This window comes from Parasteatoda tepidariorum, chromosome 3 (genome assembly GCF_043381705.1).
Source record: "Parasteatoda tepidariorum isolate YZ-2023 chromosome 3, CAS_Ptep_4.0, whole genome shotgun sequence".
Classification (NCBI taxonomy): Eukaryota; Metazoa; Arthropoda; class Arachnida; order Araneae; family Theridiidae; genus Parasteatoda; species Parasteatoda tepidariorum.
The window spans coordinates 69597683-69618868 of record NC_092206.1 but is presented as its reverse complement, the minus strand read 5'-3'; the positions used below and the strand labels follow the sequence as shown (position 1 = coordinate 69618868).

Below are 21186 nucleotides of genomic sequence, written 5' to 3'. Positions count from 1 at the left end.
CATCAGGAGTAATATAGCATAGGAATCAATGCTCGTGAATGTCGTTCCTATTAAGAACTGTTTCTTCGTGTGCCTCTGAATAGGTTATTATGGAGAAATGCCCTTAGATGCGTACGATGAGATTTGCTATGCAACTTCAATTCTGGTCAAGTGTTCCCTCACCCCCTTCTAGAAGTTTGCAGCAACGTTCGCACGATCCCCTGTTACATATAACGCTTTCAAGCTAGTACATTTTAAAATTTGACTAAAAATGCCATTTTAAAAAACTCCACACATTTAAGAACAAAACTAACTTTCGATTTGAAATCTAAACACTCGAATTAGACAAGATGAAGTACTTACATAAATGCACCCCAATTTAATTTCATTGAAGTTTATTGTAAGACAGCGGTTCCCAAATGATGTCCCCCGGAGACCTGGGGTTCAGTGGAAGAATTAAAAGGGTTCCCAGTTTGAAGGGGCTTAAGACCAGTGATGAGTTTTGAAACCTCCGATTATATTTAGATACAACCTATAAATCATAATTTATTTAATCTTTAGGTTTGCCTGAATGAAATTATTTCAAGTAAAATGCCAATAAAATAGAAATGGCATTTTTTGAAAGAAAATATTATATTTCTAATGACATTATATAGAACAAATTAAGAAAAGCACAAGCATTTATAAAATATCGCATTAGTTTTTCCTATTGCATTTTCAAATCGAAACAAATAAATTTCTTAATTAAGCAATATGTTTTCCTTATAAACATTTTCAACGTTTATATATGGCAGTTCTTTTAAGTATTCATTTCGAAGTAAACCATAATTCGGCCTTTTTAAATCATTTTCATCTTAGCTATATACAACAAAAACAAATTTATAGCTGGACTTGATATAGCACAAGGATTGCAAATTTAACTGTAGGAAATAAAACCTAATTCAAGATGATTAATGATAAAACAATAAAAAAAATTAGTTATTACAAATAAAAACTTTAAAAATAGTTTTTACGGGTTACAACTTTTATAATTACCTTAATAAACTTCATTTATAAAATCGGGGTTCCGCCAAAATAATTGATTATTTGGAGTTTCGTAGAAGAAAACAATTGGGAGCCGATGCTGTAGGGGATATAACATTAAAATTTTAGCATGCAGAATAATAGATTACAAATGGATGCGGTTAAAAATTACAAATTTTTTTTTAATTTTTAACTAAATATTTAAAGGATCGTTTAACAGCAAAAACATAGGGAAAAACTAAAAATAACAATGATCATTATGTTCACAATTCAGCAAGGTTTTTGCAATTCTATAAAGTAATTTAAAAAGTATACAAACAAAGATGTTTCGTTTGAATAGATTTATTTTTTTTAGAGAAAAATATATACATTATCTGAAGACACCCAGAAGTAAATCCACGCAATTGTCAAAATATTTCAAGGTACAATAGTTTGGATAAATAGAGATGAGTTAAGATGACCTTGGGTAACCTGCTTTGAAATTATAATTCAATGATCTGTCGGCCTTCAGGAAAAACAAAACAACTTTGTATTTATCTCCCTTAAAATGGAAGACAAATTTGTATACAGCATTTAATTTTACTTTATACTTCAAAATGACAATGAATAATTGATTTTGAAAGCGTGCCACTTGAACTTCAGCTGTTAACCACTCATGCTCACTATTATTTTAATCTTTTTTAATTTATTCTTTTCAGTCAGAAAGATTTCTAAAGATTAAGAAGCTTCGTCTCTCTCCATGCCACTCACCAGTCCCCAACACTGCCCCACGAACATTTCTTTTCTTCAAATAAACAGGAGAAAAACCATAAAAATCCTTCAATTAAAAAAAATCTCATTAATTATTTTTCAAACACAATGCATTTATTTAGTAGGAAAAAATAATTCTAAATTTTTTGGGGGTAAATATTGAAATTTCTTCTTCAAACATTTTTTAAAATTTTTACATGAACTTCAAGATTATAATTTTATAAAAAGTATTCCAATAACAGCCCGTTTTGCCCCGGGGTAGAATTGGTTAAAACTCCACAATTTTGTGACCAACGGTCTGATTGCGGCAATGCGGTAAGCATTGCGCATAGGTCGCATGTATTTCTTAGTCAAGTTGTTACCCATTGATCGGAAGTTAGGTATGTTTCAAGCCTCCACTGGGGATCGAATCTCAGTTCTTCACATTGTCAGTTGAGCGCCGTTACCTCTGAGCCATCAAGGCTCAGTGCTGTAGCAAAATATAAAATTTGAACAAAATCAGCTGAAACGTTCCGGAGGAATCAAATTTTAAGCACACAACTTTTTTTCCAGAATGTGGTTATCCCCCATGTTTCGAGGAGCAAGAATTCCGCCGGGAGAAAGTAATGTTTATTGAAAGACTGTACGTTTAAATGACTTATTTCGTAACTTCAAATATCGTCTGCTCTAATTAATTAGCATATTTGAGGTTAACTCCGTGAAACATTAAGATTGAATCATAGCAGATGAAAATCAGATAATTAGATCAAAAGTTATTCGTAGTGCTTCCTTTTTTATATTAGCGCAGTGTATATCATAGTAAAAAGAGAGGCAGGACAGAGATGGAAGACTGGATAAACTGGTTGGTAGGGCGTTGGGCCCATGTCCAAGAGGGCGTAAGTAAATGGGGAGTGGAGCTCGTTGAATCTGTGGGGTCACAATGTCCACCATATTGTAATAAATTATATCTCTGGGGGTTTTGAATTGGAGATAGATCGCTCTCTGATTCAGGTCAAAATTACGATTTGTGGATGAATGAATGGGCGCATGAATAGGGCCCCTCTGTAAACGGGCTGTGATGTGTTTGTCGCTGAAAAATATAGAACTCACAAACTACCTTAGATTCACTTGGTTTCTCCAAGCAGTCTTGCTGATATTGGCAAGTGTCATTGGAAACAACTACAACAACGGGAACAGATGTGTTTATTTTTAACAAAACTATGACTGTAAGACAAAATGCAGATTTCTTCATAAGGCAGTAATGGAATCTGGAGCCCTAATGGCCTCTTCAATATAATAAGATGTGAATGAAAAACGTAGCATTGGTTTGGTTTCTAATCTTGATAGTGAAGTTATTTGGTGCTTCATTAACAAAGTCACCACTTAAATATTATTTTTTATTATTCAATGAAATGTGTTATTTTTGTATGAAAATCATCAGGGGATCAGAGGAAACACCGTTTAGTATGTCCATTGCAATTTTCTGTATACAATCTGTATTTTTTTGGATCTAGAACCAAAAGGTCTTTACAAAGGATTCAAATTAGCTTTAGAGATGCAATAGTTTTATCAGTTTAACACATTAGACTCCACAAAGAATAATGGTTGCTTCTTTCTAATCTTTTATTAGATATCCAATCATGAAGAAGCATAGAAGGTGCTAAGCACCGAACATCTGGTTTCTCTGCGCGATTGGTGATGTAGTATGACTAGGTAGGTAAGTACTTGATGGTTTACATAGCACTTGAGCTCCGCAATGGGATATTGGAGACGGTGTGGGAAACATCCATGATATGATCCGAAAACATGCCCTCACAATGTTGATCTACATCAGAAGAGATCTCATTTGTGAGGAGACTTCCTCAAACAGATATGAAGGGGTTGGAAATTTTCTCCCGATTCTTGTACCCTTGGCATTACTCAGCGAGCAAATACATTACTTTCGATTCCAAAGATTTTACGAGCACGTATATCACATGTACTCCGTGGGTGTCCAGGATAAAACCTCGGCCCTCTGGACCAAAGTCCGACCCTCTAGCTACTGGGTTACCAGTCGTATGACTAACATTATCTACCGATCTTAATGAAAACAATTCAAATTAGTATATCTTGTCCGCTTAATAGAAAACTGAATTGTTCACAAAATGTAATTTTTCTTTTTACAGAAATTGGACGTTAGCTGTAAAAAAAAATTATTATATTATTGGAAATACGCCATCTGAATTCCAATCTTATCTAGTAATCACCACAAAAATGATAACCATAATTTATATTATCCGTTCCTTTAAGTTTTTAATTTTTTTGAATAAATGAAATTTCTTGTGAGATTCCCTATTTATGCAATACTCATCTATTAGCTACCGGAAGATAAATATCAACCACTGTGAAATGACAGACAATGAATCTGCTAAGCATTCTTATATATTGACGCAATCACGGAAAAATAATTAATGGGATTGAATCCCAATTTATTGTTCTGCCATCCTTCATGAATCAAAAAGAAATTTTCATATTGATATAACGTCAGTCGATTGGTTTTATTTCTCTGCCAGATGAAATTCTCTTACAGAATTTATTTTTTCTTTATACGACACAAAAAACATCATTTGATGATATTTCTCAGCAAGATGGAATTCTCTTACAGAATTAAGTTTTTCTTTATACGACACAAAAACCATCATTTGATGATCATTGAAACATCTTGAAAGCATACCACCACTAGTTTTCTGAAGAAATATACTAATTGCAAAAAATACACTGGTTGATTTTGAACATAATTTTTTTTTTAATTTGTTGAGGTTTATTGTTTTTTTAGACATTAATAATCAAATTTCATTTGAGATAATTATTAAATTAATTTGCTTACATGTACTTAAGCAGATCTCATTTATGCGTAACAGGAGGGCTATCAGTGGTCAGAGAGTAACTGCTGATGAGCAATCTCAAACCTGTTTACAATGTGGTATTGCAATTACAAATTTCTTTAACACATCCACCCACTCACAAGAGAATATCGAAGATACTGAATTGTAAAATGAAAGGAGTTTCTTATCATTTTCAAGTAGACAAAGATGTGGGATTTTTTTTCTCGTTTAACTTAAAACGAAAATTATGAGAATTTTATGAAGAAGTAAAAGTTAATTACGGAATTAAACTTTTTTAAATTTTGTATTTTTTGTTGTTTAATTTAGTTTGCTCAAGTCGAAAAGTGGCTAAAATTTGGTTTCGCATAAAATGTTATTGGTATATAAATAATTTTTGACTAATATTGCCTATCTAGTTGGAAAAAGGACCAAAATGCCATTTTGGTTTAAATGTGTCCAAACAGACATGAAAAGTTAAGTTAAAACCTGGTATAATAAATAAATAAAATCACGAAAAACAGTGGGTCTAAGGAGTCCACTATCTACTTCTCATAGTCTTCAAACTATCTGCATTTCACTATCTACATTTCATGTCAGTCCGAACATTGGACAGACAGATTAGCATTAAATATCGATTTTCAAAAACAATTTTTGCTAAAATGTAAAATGTAATTTTGTTAAATGCCTAAAATGTAAAATGTCTAAATGTAAATTGTAAATGTCTAAAATGTAATCTTGCTTTAGTGTAAAAAAATGTTTAAAATTACAAAGCAGTTTTGTATTTGTTTGCAAACAATTGTCAATAAATTTTCGATAAATAAAAAGTTTAAAAAAAATCGTTTTATTCCTCCTTGGAAAATATTAATTAAAATAAGGAAAATTATATGCTTAAAAAGTGTTTTTTTTTTTCGATTAAAAAATCAACTTGATATTATGTCAATCAATGAATTATTCAATGAGTTACTTTCCAGCTGGCATACTTTTTAAAACTGTATTTAATAACGAGTTGTCTGTAAAAGTAGTGCAACTTCATGGCAGCATAATAACAGTAATTTATTCATACATCATAAATTATTTTTTCTGCATTTATTTTATTTTTAAGTTTTAGTTGTGAACTAGACATCTATAAAACATTTTTCACTTAAGAAAAAAAACAGATTTCTAACCGGTATTTATCTACTGCTTGTAAATACAGTGATAAACAGATTTGCTCTTTCGATAAAAAAAATCAAATAAACAAAACATGCAAGCAAAATATTTACAGATGTGACATTTGCATAAATGAAACATTCCACCGCAATTTTCACAAGGTTTTAAGAAGAACTTTTGCTTAAGAAAATAAAAAGCCTCGGTTAATGTGCCTTACTCTAGAAGCAAAGCTATAATTTTAAACTGTATATGCCATTTTGCCATAAAAAAAAATATCTGGGCTTTAAAACGGACAAATAATTTATATATTTTAAAAGTTATTAAAAAGTTTAAAGTTTAATTGATTTTTCATTAATTTAATTATTCAAAAAAATCAGTTTATAATGGGGAATAGTAAATACTATTTGAGTATATTAACCGCTGTAAGCAAAAAGGGGCTTATTTATTACCTATTTTTCATGAAACTAAAAACTAATTAATTTCTGCTTTTCCTACAGTGCAAAAATATCTGAAAAAGTAAATATATTTATGGTCTAACCTAGGAGCTAGTATTATTTTTAAAATTTTGTTATTAAAATTCAGCATTTTGTACGTTTTTAGATTGATGTAGTTTAATGTGGACGTATAATTTTTTTAAATGTATTTATAAAAAATATATATGATTCGTTTATCACGTCTTGATGCGATCGAAAAGGGAAAAACACTTCCTAGCTCAAATATTTTTGATTTCTTTTTCCCCTGTTTCGATTGAGTTATGGAGAATTTCGTAAATTACTTTCGTTTATCAACTTTACTAGGTGAATGTCCGTAAGCCTATTTCTCGCACGGGGTGAATAAAAAAAAAAGTAAGGAATCAATAAATCAGTACTGAGAAACACTGCGAAATCGTGCTCAAAACTGCGAAGTATATACCGACAGTGTTAAAGAGCTTGATAGAAGAACCAGGTAAACGAAGTTTTCAGGGGAATTAATGACTCAGAGAAAATTAAAAAAAGTGTTTGTGTCAATATGGGTATGTTTAATGTAACAGAACTGTTCTTGCTTTCCCCTTTAAAATTAATATGAGTATTCTACATCAGTTTTAAGTATGCTGGAATGCTTCCTTTTTCAAATTAGGCAGTAGTAAATAAAGCAAAGTATTATTAGCCCTGCTTTTTAACAAATTAGTTATAAAATAGTTCGGACAAAACTTTTTTTTTTCATTCTGAAAATTTCACTTACCTGGTTCTTCCACTAAGTTTTTAAATTAAAAAAGCTAGAATGACTTTTAAAAATATTTAGTATTTTTTGCTGCCCATTTTGGTCGCTTTGCGTTATTGAAGAAAGCAAAATTCGTTTTTGTAGATCATCCCATTAGAATAAAGATAAAATGTTTTTAGCATCACTTGGCATGATGCTATTGCCCGTGGTCAACTCATGCTAATCAAAATTTACCGGTATCAAATAATTCCCTCCGATACATATCCCTTTCGAGAGGCCGTATGAAACTCATATCCAAAGTATCAGTTATAAAACTGAGTAGTATTGGTGTTGTTTGTATAATCAGCAAATATATCAATATAATATTTTATACCTATATTAGAATATTTGATACTTATTGCATAGTCTTTCAACATTTGAATTTTGTGCAAAATACATGTCAGTGATAGGCCAACTAAGATCGAAATATTTTTTTCAAAAAAAAAAAAAAAAAAAAAAACAAATTCTGAACTTTTATTTAGTTTAGATNAAAAAAAAAAAAAAAAAAAGGAAAAAAAAATAGCGAAAGAATCTTCCTAGAGCTTGATAAGGATTTTGAAATATGACCATTTTTCTTTCTGACCATTCATATACTGTTAAAATATTTATAAGTAGTGATGGAAAATGTTCTTTCAATTCTTAGTCATTAAAATATTAATGCAGTATCTTTGCTAAGACTGAAAAAAATATTTTCTTAAACTACAGAAAACCCGCTGAAGAATTCTTATTAAAACTGCACCAAGTAACATAATACCAGTAACACATATTGCCGTCAGTAGTACACATTAGTTAAGCGACATCTGTGAATGACGATTTTCTACTGTTTTCCTAACCAAATTCCCTATTAAACTTTTCTCTTTAAACTTTTCTTTTAAGCACATAGCTTATTTTATTTAAATTACTACCTATTATCAATATTAATAAGGCATTCGTGTCAATAATAACATGAAGATTTTTTACCTCTCACCAAAATGAATAAGTATTTTTTCTCCATTATTTTTACTTTTCAGTGCGTAAGTTTTTTTAAATCAATTAAAATATTACCTACATTAATTAAACATCCTTGTTCGCAATGATAGTATCACGATTTCTTACCATTCTTCTAGAAAAATAAATAATTTTACTCCGTTACTTTTGCTTTCTAGTACATATCTTATTTAATTCATTTCAATATACATATATTACCTAAATTAATTAAATATCGGGCGTCAAAAATAATATGGTGATTTTTTATGCTTCTCCTAAAAATTTAGTACCACACTCCCAGTAATTTTGCCTTTAAATACGTAAATATTTTTCTATTATCCAATTACCGTTGATTTTAAGTAAATAATTTTTTAGAAACACGTTTTAAAAGAAATATTATAAATTAAATAAAAGCGCTTAGTATCAGACAACTTTAGAAGTATAAACTTGGTAAAAAGGACTCCGCGTGCTGCCACGTACATTAAATTTATCTGACATAGTAATAAGTAATTAGTAATAAAATAATTAAATATTTAAATAAGTAAAATAAAGTATTTTTCTTATCAAAAAGAGCTACAAGCTAGTAATTGTCACTGTTATTTTTAAAATATGCGAAAAATTAAATGGTCTTCAGTAAAATTTAAAACAATGCCTAACGTTTAACAAATTGCAAAATTCGCTTTCCGCTTATACCGCTCGAACAGTTCGTCGTAGAATGCTCTAATGTCGATAGCGACCTTCTTCGTGATTCAAACTACCTGTATGCCAAATTTCATAGATTTTGGTTTCATGGTTTAGGAGTCTATAAAGGACACCCACAGACACAGTCATTTTATATATAGAGAGAGAGAAAATAGCGTTTATGTTATGGTCTGGATATTACAAAGAATTTTTTTAATAAAAATAACTGGTGGAGGGGTAACATGATCCTGTTTCCATAATAGACTAGCCGCATCTGAGTAAATAATAATGAGGGAAAAAGTGACGGGCTGTTAGGGGAATGAGGGAGCAACAGGAAAGGTCATACCAAAGTACTACTGGTAGCACCATCTGAAGAAAATGCTACTCTTGCTATAATAAAGCATTAGAAGTAAACCATTTTTTTTTTTTTTTTGCAATTCCGCATATTTTATCGCTTTTTTTGGCATTTTAGAATAGCTCAACCTTTTACTAAATTCTCCGATTTCATAATTCATAATTTTTTTGATTATGAAAGATTATGATTTCTTAATTCATAATTTTTATTCATAATTTTTTTGAAAAATTACATGACTTTTTTAATGATATTTACGTTGCAATTTCGTAATAAAATAATCTTATTTTCTTATCTATTTTCTAATCTTATTTTCTGCTGTACGGAAAGAAAACACATAAAATTGCGTCTGGTAGAAGATCACTAGTTTTGATTTTAATGTATGTCTTAGTAATTATTATAAGACTGGTGCATGTACAGGTGATTGTTTTCCCTTGATATATATTACACTTCTCTCATTAACGCGATCTTTTCAACTACTGAATTCTTAAAATGGGTTCACAAAGAATTTCAGTTTTATTAATTCTACATTCATAATCCTAAAAGGGTGAAACAAAATATTTTTTTAGCATTTCAAAGAATACGTTAATTAGTTAATAAATAAAAGGAAAAAAGGCAAATAAAAAATTACTAAGAAAAATAATAAAAATTAAGTTTTCCATCTCACAACTGTTTCCTAGGTATTTAATTGATTAAATGCATAGTTTAATGCAAACAACTTGGTATATAATGTAAGGAATTTGATCTTAACAGAAGGGAACAAAAGGAAAAAAATTAAGATTAACTCGATTTTTTATTCAAATTTTAGACAGATATTATAATATTTGCGTAGAGATCAATATCACTTTAAATCAAATTTAGAAAAATTAGAACATAATATCAATACATGTGCATGTAATAATTATGCATGCAATGATTTTTAACAAATGTGGAATTTTTACCACATGTATTAAAAAACATTTTCAGTTCACAAGAGAGTATGAGTCAATATTACAAAGGCTATCAAGCGAAAGAAATTTGATGGAATGCACATGAAAGAAAATCAGGAAAATAAACTAAGTAATTGCACTGGAGAATCTAGATTTTCATATTTACCAGAAGATAATATAAGGTATTGTATTATTTTGCAAAATAGTCCATTTTTACCTATTATTGCATATAAAATGCATCGAAAACCTCGTTGTTATCCTCGTTTCCATATTAGTTTCGATTTTACATTTTTACTTGTAGCTAGGAAGGTGGGTACATTATTTACGTAGCCCTAGAGCTGCACAATCGTTTATTGGCGAAGATTTGGGAAACATACCATAGGTTGATCAGGAGACATGCCATCCCAATTTGTGAGGCCAATTCCTATATTTTTACGTAGACCTGAAGGGGAAGGAAATTTTCTCCAGATCCCTGTACTCGTGATGTTGCTCAGCGACAGACCACAGGATTTTCGATTTCATAGATTTCACAAGCAGGTATATCGCATGTACGTACTCGCAGTCCGATTTTCTAACCACTAAGCTACCACTGCCCACATTTTTATTTGAAGTCAATTGTGTCTGTGCTACTACTTATTAATATTTCAATATTAGTTGTTTCATTGAAAAACTTAATAAAACCATCTGAATTTTTTGCATAGGAAAAATAACTTTTTAGACGGATTACAACAAGTATTCGAGTTCAATTTGCTTGTAACAAAAAGTGAAATGATTTCTTTTGCAGAAAGCAAGTGGATGATTTGAAGATGTCATAGCTAAACTCAACAACTTAATTTACAAAATGTCATTTAAATTTGCAATAATTGAATTAAATCGACAATATATTGAAAAACTTCGAATTAAAATCCGCAGATATCAACTATCTTTAAAAAACACGGAATGAACATATTTTATATTTTTTAATTGTAAACAAACTATTGTTCATAATTCAAAATTTTAAATCTAGCACTTATATGTCAAGTTTTAGCTTAAAAAAAAGAATTTAGATAAAAAGGGCATGGTACAAAAAAGTTGTTTAAAGTTCATGATAGACGCAATCGTGATCTACGAAATATCAAATTAAATGCTTCTATTATTCACATACAATTCAGTTTACTTTAGATTTACATTAATTCAAACTATACTTTCAGTATGATGCATGGAAGTTGTTTAAGTTCATGATTGTACAGCAATCGTGATCTTCAAAATATCCAGTTAAATATTTCGAATATTCAGATATTGCTGTTTAGTTTAAGTTACGTTAACTTTAATTTAAAATATATTTTCAGTAAACAAATATTTCATTGATACAAAAATGAAAAACACAAACAGATAAAACTACATTTTTTCTAATATACTAATGTTTTTATGCATAGTAACATATTTTAATATTTTTGAAGAAAGTCTACTTTACGTTTACAATATATTTATTGAATAGCAAAATATTACTTTAACTAAAATATAACTTTTTACGTAATATTGAAATAATAAAATTTATTGATTTACATAAATATAACTTTATTACTAATCAAACAAAAAAATAAATATTTGATTTACTCACCAAACTATAAAGCTGTACTTTGCTTTTTAAAAGTGGATTATGAATGCACGTTTCGAGTCTGTTTTTTGTCTGAAAAACCTACTTTTCCCTCAACAAATCAGTTACTTAGTAGTAAAACAATGTTAGAGCTCTACGAAAATAACTATAAATATAGAGTTGTCACATTAAAATGAAGGCCGAAAGGATGGACAAAAATGTATGGCCTACTTTTACTTTTTTAATATATTTTTCATTCGCCTGACTTAGAAATCGGAAGGAACGCGAGAAAGTTATCTTTTTTTTTCTGATCGGGATGCACGATATGCTGGTCGGGGAAAAGAAGGAATCTAGAAACACGATTTCAGTTTTACCGCTGATAGATTGTATAAATTTTATTTAATGATTTGCTGACTTGTAAGATGAAGAATTAATCTTATTTGGCGAGATGCGCTGGTATTTGGCGTAATTTTATTAAAAAAAAGTTCAGTTGGTTTATTTCTATTAATTTAATTTCATTAAGTAATTGTTGTGTGGGACATTTTTCATTTCTTATTCCTAGAATTCTGTGGAAATCACAAAGCTACAATTAAATTAGAAAACTCAGAATTTACCAAAATTTTAGGTACAAAAATTGTCAACGATTCCAATTTCGATTGCTTTTTTTAATTACTGAATTATAAATTTATTTCAGCTTTTATTTAAATATGTTAAGCGATAATTTTGCTGGGCCTCAGTTTCCCTTTTTTTGCTTTCTAAGTAGTTGTATTTTTTAATGTAATTTTATGTTATTGTTAATATTAAATTCAAGTTTTATTTTTTAATTTATTGCTAAATTATTCATATAGAGTATACCTATTTTGTTTCAAATTCTTTGATTTTATTTTTCGAAATTACGAAGATACAAACTGGAACAAAAATTTAAAAATTTCAGAATTAATTTTTTTTTATTTGTTTCCTTTAAATCAATTTTATTTTCTTTAAGTTTTTTTAAATCTACATTGATGTAATTTTTTGACCTGAAATTTTGATTTATTATCGTTTAGTAAATAAGTTTTTATTTCTTATTTCTATGAATTCTTTTGAAATCAGAAGCAAAATTTTGGAATTTATTTATTTATATATTTTTTTTTTCATTTATTTGCTTTCAAATGTTAGTTTCAAATTCAATTTATTGTGGCGGGAAGATTTAATTCTGGAGTTTGAATTTTTTAGTTTGTTTTTATTATGTAATTGCAAGTTATTTTGCATATCTTTGAACTTTATAGCCATCGATAGCCAGAATTTCAGAATTTGATTTATTTCTTACATTGCTTAGTTTCCGAATTTATTTAACATTAATTTTAGCATGAGAGATATTCACTTATATACTAATTAATTAAAAAAAATTTAAGACAAAATCATGTTTTAAACCTTTTGGGCAGATGACGCTGCAAATCCCTTCGACTATTCTTTCTATGTTGACGAATGCTGTTTTTGAGTATTTATGATAGTGCGTTTAAATGCAATTTAAATGATTCGATAAGAAAAAATTTTTGAAAGAATCAATGAAAACAATTGAAAATGGTAATATATTAAAATTTCCAAATTTGCAATTTTCAAGAATTTTACTTAGATTTAGATGTTAATTATCTGCAGCACCATCTGTTGAAAAAAATTTGAATTAAAAACTGAAAGTTTGGGTGGTAAATGTAAACTTTTCACACTATTTGTTGAAAAAAATTATTTTTTCGCAGTTATAAATTTTTGAAATCCGTCAAACCTGTATTTATTGCAAAATATGTCATTGAATTTTTACATAATAACATTTTTTAGAAATAATGAAACTTTGTATAGAAAATTTAAACATAAATACTGCCCAAATTTCTGAAATTGAGTTAATTATTATGCCAGTTGATAGGTTTTAAACTTAGATAAAAAAAAAATTATAATTTTGGGCAATTAGAGCATATAAATGCTGTCCAATATTTAGTTTAAAGATTTTATAAAAAAATATTTTTACTTTCAAAAACTAAAAATTTATGCTTCATACACATTACATACATACATACATATANATATATATATAAATAAATCCATATTTTATAGTTTTCTATTGAAAAAAAATTTTTCTTTGTATTATTTAATTTAAATTCTTTGTATCATTATTTTAAATTTATTACCTCGTGAATCGAAGTGTTTAATAAATATTTTTATTTTTTACCATTAATAATTTAATAGTTAGAAAGGATGTGCCATATTTTTAGTTATTGAAAACTTTAATATTATTCATACAACGAGAAAAGAAATTAAAAACCAATTCATTGTAATATTTTTTTTTAAAAAATGTACTTACAGTTCAAAAAAAATTTTAGAACATTATATAATTTTGCAAAAATAATAATAAATAAATAAAACTGAATGAACAAACAAATAAAATTTAGATTAATTATGTTATTTAATTATTGTCTTCCGTTAGTGCTACTTATTTTTCTCTGAAAAAAATTTATTATTTAACTTTCAAATTCCTGTTATAAACAAGTTAATACCAAATGACAATTACATTACGATAAAAATAATTTATAACACGTAATTTCTTAATATACTCAATTTGGATAATTGCTTATATATCATTCTAAAACTAAATAGTTTAAAGAAAATTTAAAAATCATCAAACTAGTTTTATAAATAGTTAGTTTTACGAAAAAATATTAATTATATACTTTAGAATTAGGACTATAAACATACTAGTACCCATCGGAAATTGTTTGAAAATTTTACTTTTTATAAATAATTTCATAATCATTGGACAAAGTATTCCCAATTAAATTAAGTGTTCAAATGATATTATAAAGCTATATAATTGAGAAAACGGAATTAAATCATTAATATTTAACTACAGTTTTATAAATATTTATTTTCGAAAGAATATTGATTCAATACTTTTGAATAATTATAAACATATCAGCAGCAATTTGAATAATTATAAACGAACTAATAATTGTTGATCAAATTGTTCTTAACTACTCGTATATTCTGCAGCTTAGAAAAATCATTTAAATGTCGCCAAGTTTAAACTACATTTTTTTTCGCCGCCAATATTGGGGAAAAACATTTTATGAGTGTTGAAACTGGTTTTAAAAGCAAAGATCTTTTAAAGATCAAGATGATGGGCAAACATCTTCCGAAGAACTAACTGTTCGACCTATGACTTCTTGAGCGCCTTGAAGCGTCATAATGAATTTTTTTTTCATATAATGACGCAATAGTTATGTTACTGTCATCCTAGTGATAATTCAAAGTTATTTTTCTTTAGGCATAAAGTAAATTACCTAACGACGTAACTTATTTTTTGTTGGAATTGATTTATTTCTTTATTGGTCAATTGATTATTCCGATTACTCGAGTAATTCAATTGATATTAGATGTTTTTGATTTATAGAGAAAGATATTTCTGTATATTTTCTAAAGTAGATGGAAGGAAAGGGAGTGGAGGCGTTTAATCCTTTCGTTACTAGCGTTGCATATTTTATTTTTATTATATAACCGTTGTTGAACAGCCGACTCAATTTTTCGGAATTCTGACTGCTAATGTTCAATTACCTAGCTTTGTAACTTTGATCCCGATCCAGAAGACAAGGGAACTCCTGGACGAAATATTGGGAGAAATTTGTCTTCGTGGGGGACTTTTTGGTGGAGCTAACCCGCATTTGCGACGCATGGGGAGTAGAAAAAACGAAAACTTCCCACGGTTAGTCTGATAGCAAGAGGACTCTAATTCGTAATCCATCTAAAACAAAATATATTTTACGTCAGCGCTGTGGACGGTGTAAACCGGATGCGGAGTTCGTATAAGTCAGCCATCGCTGGGATTTGAGCCCGGTTCACCTCGTTGAAAGGCGAAGGCTCTATCTCCTGAACCATCCCGGCTCATATCGTAGTTAATTGTCGGCACCAACCAATGCCTCCTAGAAGAGAGAAAGACTTCGAACAGATTAATTTATAGTTTGTCTATCGAAAGAACTCCCCTCACCATTAAGTCCAACACCGTTTGCAGCTATGGAAATAAAAAAAGTAGCACATTTAAAGAGCTTCCCTCTACTCTGACTCCTTCTCGCTTGCCGACCCGAACAAAAATACGTTCAAATGTCGATCCAACTATTGATTACGTGTCAAATATCGATTTCGAGGTTCAACTATTTCAAGTAGAGGTTACGTGAAATAGTTAAACCTCGTAGCCATATTCACCATCCCGATGATCCAGATGAATGATAATAGGGGTTCTGCTCTTAGACAGACTATAGTAACCCGAGATAACGTGATAATCTTGCGCTGTGGAAAATAAATAAGAAATATGACACAGCGTTTGTACTACTGAACTGTGCAGTGGGGGTTTAAGAAAGATATCATAACATTCGGACTATTAAGGAATCGCATTTCTCGCTTCAGTGTGGATGCCTTCTCGCTTCTATGAGGTGTGAACGCGCGATGAGCGTCTGTACCAGCTCCGTATTTAGCCGGCTTTCAGCGTGAAAGCTTTTTTGGCAACCGCACAATCTGCCTCAAACTGTCACCATAGCTAATACTCCATTTACTTCCAGAACAAAATTTCATTCCCCTAGATTGGGATTAATACCACTAAAAATACATTTCTAACTCGCGTAATGTGTCTTGTGAGTCGGGACAAGCTACGCCTGTGGGTAATATTTAAGCGTGAAATATTTCCTAGCTACAAAAATAAAATATAATAAAAAAAATCTTTACGTGCAATGTGCACACTTCGTGGCGTAGTGCAATGTTCGCCAGCGTCATTCCAGTGGAGCGGAGTGCAGTAAAGAAAATGATAATAATGTTTAAAGGAAGCATATAACATGCACGGAAACTGAAGCAATTAAAACCATGATAAAAGAAAAGAGTTCTCAGGAGAAAAAAAAATTAAATAATCCTAATATGTTCTTGATAGATCAAATAGTATTTAAATATTTGCTGATTGACTAAACATGAAGTGGAAAAAAGGCTTAAGTTTGGCTAAGTTCATGAAATTATAATTTAGTTTATTTAATCTTGTAAGTTAATATTTGCATCATTAAGGAAAAAAACAAATTTTGTCCATAGTCATTTTATCTGTCATCAACCGGAAATAAACTTGTTGTTTTAAAATGTAGGTTAATGCAACATGGTACAACATTCGAGAAGCTGAAAAATATTTTTGTTTATTTGCAAACCAATTATAAAATCTTAGATGGAATAGATAATTCAGCCTATATATTTATTTACTTCCTCTGCGGTTAAAGATACACATTTGGGGGTAATAACATTTAGAATACAGTGCGTGTTATAAGTAACTTAATTAATACAATTGTAAAAAAATACATTGTATAAAATATAGCTGTATTTAAAATATTTTTGATTCAAATGGAAGTTTATCAAAATAATTTAATTCTTATTATTGAAAACCCTCGCGTGGACATGAAATTATTCTGCGTAAGCATAGTGTACAAAAAACATTCAAATCTGTTTAATCTTTTACAATTACTGTTTTAAAATTCAGCAAAAAAATTAATTCATGAACGTTCTATATTGTTACTTTGTAAAATAAATTCGGAGTCTCAAGGCAACGGTATTTCCATACTTTCTACACTCCTCCCCCCTTCAGCTACCATGGTTTGGGCAAAACTTGCTGCTTTCCTACTGAAGTACATTTCAGTTGGCAAATCACTCGCAGAGGGAGCAAACGGTAAGTAAGAGACATGCAGGAGGTAAATTTCCGTACTTAAGCATTAGCATGAGCACATCACCTCTGTGTATCCTGAAGCAAAAGTACAGGAATTCACCACCTGCATGCCTCTTTCTTATTTCTTACCTCCTCGGGAAGCTGTATTGAACTGGCATGGGGGAAAGTTAAGATTTGTAGAAACCATGGTAACGGAGAGGGGAAACGTTTGGAGAATGGGAAAGTCACGTAACATTGAGACGCCTTCTCTATTTACAAAGTGTATGAGAAAATTATTTATTGAAAAGCTGTCTAAATTTTTTAAAACTGTGTTAGTACGAAAATAAAATAAATTTGATTTACGAAAAATTACTTGATAAAAATAATTTTAAAAAAAGATAAAGGATAAATATACTTATGTTTTACTCTATAAAACATCCTTAGATTAAGAGAAAAAATTAATTATGCACATGGTCAGTTAATATTGTTCAATGAAGGGAAAACTTGGAAAATTAAATCTACCCAAATAACTGTACTTTTTATACAATTCCTAACATGTATATGTTTACTACAAACTATTCATTAAAACTAAATTTAATCCGCACTATTTCTCCCTGTACTTTAAATAATAAAAAAGATTCCTGAAAGAATTAGAAATGAAAAGCTAATCATAAAAAGTTTTGCTTGTTTGGAGGGAGTGTATTGGAACAAATGTCAGTTTTTGCGAGAAAATATTGATTCTGCAGATTTTGTGCAAGTATGAAACCATTTACGCACTGAGAAAAATGTGTGGTAAAAACTACCAGAATATTGTTAGTTTTACCGTTTTTCTGCATCTATGGGAACACCAACATAGCATTTAGGTTATGGTTTTGGTAAAACTAACAATTAAATATGGTTTGATATTGTGTAATAAAATTTGGCAAATATTGTACACTTTGGAGTTTTTATTATGATACCTTAGAACATGGCTTAAAAACTATTTATTTGGTCAAATTTACTTTTCTGTTTTGACCTTTTTAATAAATGTGTCGTAATAAGAAGTAAAATTTCGAAAAACAGATTATCCTGTTAACCATTGCCATATGAAAGGTAAAAAATTATTAAATAAATGGCTTACATACAGTAAATTTTGATTTAATTAAAAATATAATGTTTTTTTTTTTTTTTTTTTTTTTTTTTTTACCAGGAATGTTATTACAGTACGATACTTTTAAATTATTTTTTTTCTTCGTGTGGTTTCTTTCTTTCTTTGTATTCCTTGAACATATGAAAGTATCTTTATTTTAATTTTTGTCAGTTTATTTCCAGTTCTTTTTCTTTAACTCTTTACTCTTTTAGATCTAATTCAAGGTGATCCTCGAAAAGCTGAGCCTTTGTTTAAAACTCTACAGAACTGTTCCTGTTTCTCACTATTTTCCCATTCAATAAAATTGAGAAACAACACCTCCTAGAAGAGGGAAGGCCTCTGCACGGATCAATTTAGTAGTCCGACGTAGCGAAAATAATCTGCACAGTAGGGAGTAAATAGAAATTATGTCACTACGTTTGGACTATTATAGGATCGGATTTCTACGTTTGGACTCTTAGAGGATCGGGTTTATGGTTATTCGTGTGGAGGTCTACTTTCTTCTAGGTTGACAAGGGAGAAACCGGTTTTATGATACCGACAAACCTGCATTCGAAAGTTTGAAAAAAGAATCGGAACTAACGCTTAGTGGGCTAAAGTGTCATCAATAATCATTCAAGACATTAATTCAAATTTTATATACTTACCAAATACTAAAGCTAAATCCCAATAACTTCAATAAATTTAACAGCAATATCTATTGCCGAGTGAGATGTTTATTTCCCAATACATATCGCAATTTCCTTTAAGTCTATTTTAACTATTATCTTTTTTAAAATGCGGCTGGAATAACATTATGTAACCTTGAAGTTATCGGGATTACCCAAAATTCCTTTCAATAGGGAAATGTTTCGATGTAATCTTATAATTCTGCGAGTTATGTGACGAACGAGTTTACTTTTTTATTTTATGTACATCAAAGAATGTAGTAGTAGCATGTTTCCAGAAAACAAAATAGTCATTGAAGATGTCTATCTTACAGTTCGCACAATGATTCTACGAACCACTTATAATGCACATCATTTTTCATTGAAAATAAAATAAAATAAAAAGAAGAAGAAAGAAAGAAAGATAACGTGTCATCCTTCATTAAAACAGATGGTAGCAAAATAAAACTGCTCACTGCACAATTCCGGGACAAATTACGGTAATAAGTTCCATTAAATCCATTTTACCGTAAAATATTATACCTTAATTTTTACAGTATTATTTATTTAAATAGAGTGATTCAGTGATTTAAAGGTAATTATTATTATAAAAATTACGGTTTATCAGATTTTTTGTTCCGTAACATGTTCCGTTAAAAATGGATTTTACCGTAAAAAGTAGCGGCATTCTGAGAGTTGGTAATTTTTATCGTAATCTGATCTGGAATTTCTTACAGTGTATTTCAGACAATAAACTCAGTTTCAGAGAACGTTCGTAAGTTTCAAAAGTTTTGTTTCAAAATCAATAAACTCAGGGTGAAATCAATAAACTCAACTACTTTTAACCGTAAAATATTCCACTGAAATTTTATATTAAGATTTATTTATTTAAATTTATTCAGAGATTTTACGGTAATTAATACTGCAAAAACTACAATATATCAGATTTTTGGTTTCGCCACTTGTTCCTGTAAAAAATGGATTTTACGGTAAAAAGCGCCTGCACCCTGAGTGCCGGTGCTTTTTATCGTAATTTGAACTAGAAGTTTTACAGTGTACTTAATATAATCATCTTATAGAAATGGACTAATTTTTAGGAAATACTCGTAGGTTTCCGAAGTTTAATTTCAGAATCTGTTGAATTCACTCCTTTTATTGGAATGATATGTAGAAAAAAACTACTTTCTACTGTCTGTGTAAGCTGTCTTAAATAACTGGTTTCTAATGAAAAAGAAATATTTTCTCAGCTGAGCAAATAGTATGCAAACATAATTTTCAGAAAAATTTGTCTAATCAAAATGTCCTAATTCCATTTCCGCTCCAGCAAAAAAAAGTGATATTAGTTTTTTTTTCTTCAGCAGCTTTGAAATTTAAAACATAAAAAACACAATTGAAATCTGCTCGATTTGTTTGTCGATATTTGTTATATATGCATATAATTTAACATAAATTTGAAGTTAAATATTTGTTCACAAATTAGAAATAGAAAAATATTATAACTGCTAAGGAAATGTAAGTTAAACCTCTATTGATTAGTCGTCTTCTGTTATCAGAGGTATACAGATTAAAGAGGTTCGGTTAATCGAGATTTTAGTGTTATTACGCTCCATAGATGCTAATTACTTTTTAAATTCGAAACCTTTGATTTTTGAAGCAATTACGTCTTAACCAAACCTTCTTTTTTATTTAAAATTATTATTATTTCAATCGTTATTATTATTATTATTAAATCGTTATAGTTATTATTATTATTAAATCATTCTCGTTATTATTTTTGTCTCAGTCACCAAAAGTTATTCACATTAATTCTCTAAGCATTTAAAATAATCTTTGAATTTTTTATTGTTATAAATTAGTGATTAGCAAAATTTTAACTTGGTTAGTATCTTTAAAACTAAAATTCCATACCTGACTTAACTTGAAGTATTAGAGTCTGACTAGGTCTGTAGTCTGAAGACTAATTTCTAATGTTTATGTATAGTGATATCTCTCTATTCTAAAAAAAAGTTTTTGCAGTTAATTTTGTCCCCTGAAAAACTTTTTAACTACGTGATGAAAATCTAAGATTAAGGAATCAATTCATTCAGAATCTTTCAGGGAAGACATTTAGGGCATTCAAATCTTTTACATAATTTTAAATTTTTATTTATTTTAGTTTTAAAGCACGATTTTGCAGTTAATAATGAAGAATAACCGCCGTTCACAACAGCCAATCACATGTCTGAAAACGG

The 21186-nt window shown here is 29.3% G+C and overlaps 1 protein-coding gene across 3 annotated transcripts in view; it reads right to left on the bottom strand.

The window, feature by feature from the left end:
• The window catches only part of LOC107444059 (putative sodium-dependent multivitamin transporter), a 53926-nt gene extending 33039 nt beyond the window's left edge, over positions 1-20887 (bottom strand). Inside the window, exon 1 of one of the 3 annotated variants that reach the window (XM_016058125.3) lies at positions 20864-20887. The gene's annotated coding sequence lies outside the window, so the exon portion shown is untranslated. Of the gene's footprint in view, positions 1-11511; positions 11913-18955; positions 19051-20863 lie in introns of those variants that run through there. The other 2 variants (XM_071178811.1, XM_016058122.4) reach the window with 2 other exon arrangements.
• Between the last annotated feature and the right edge of the window lie 299 nt (positions 20888-21186).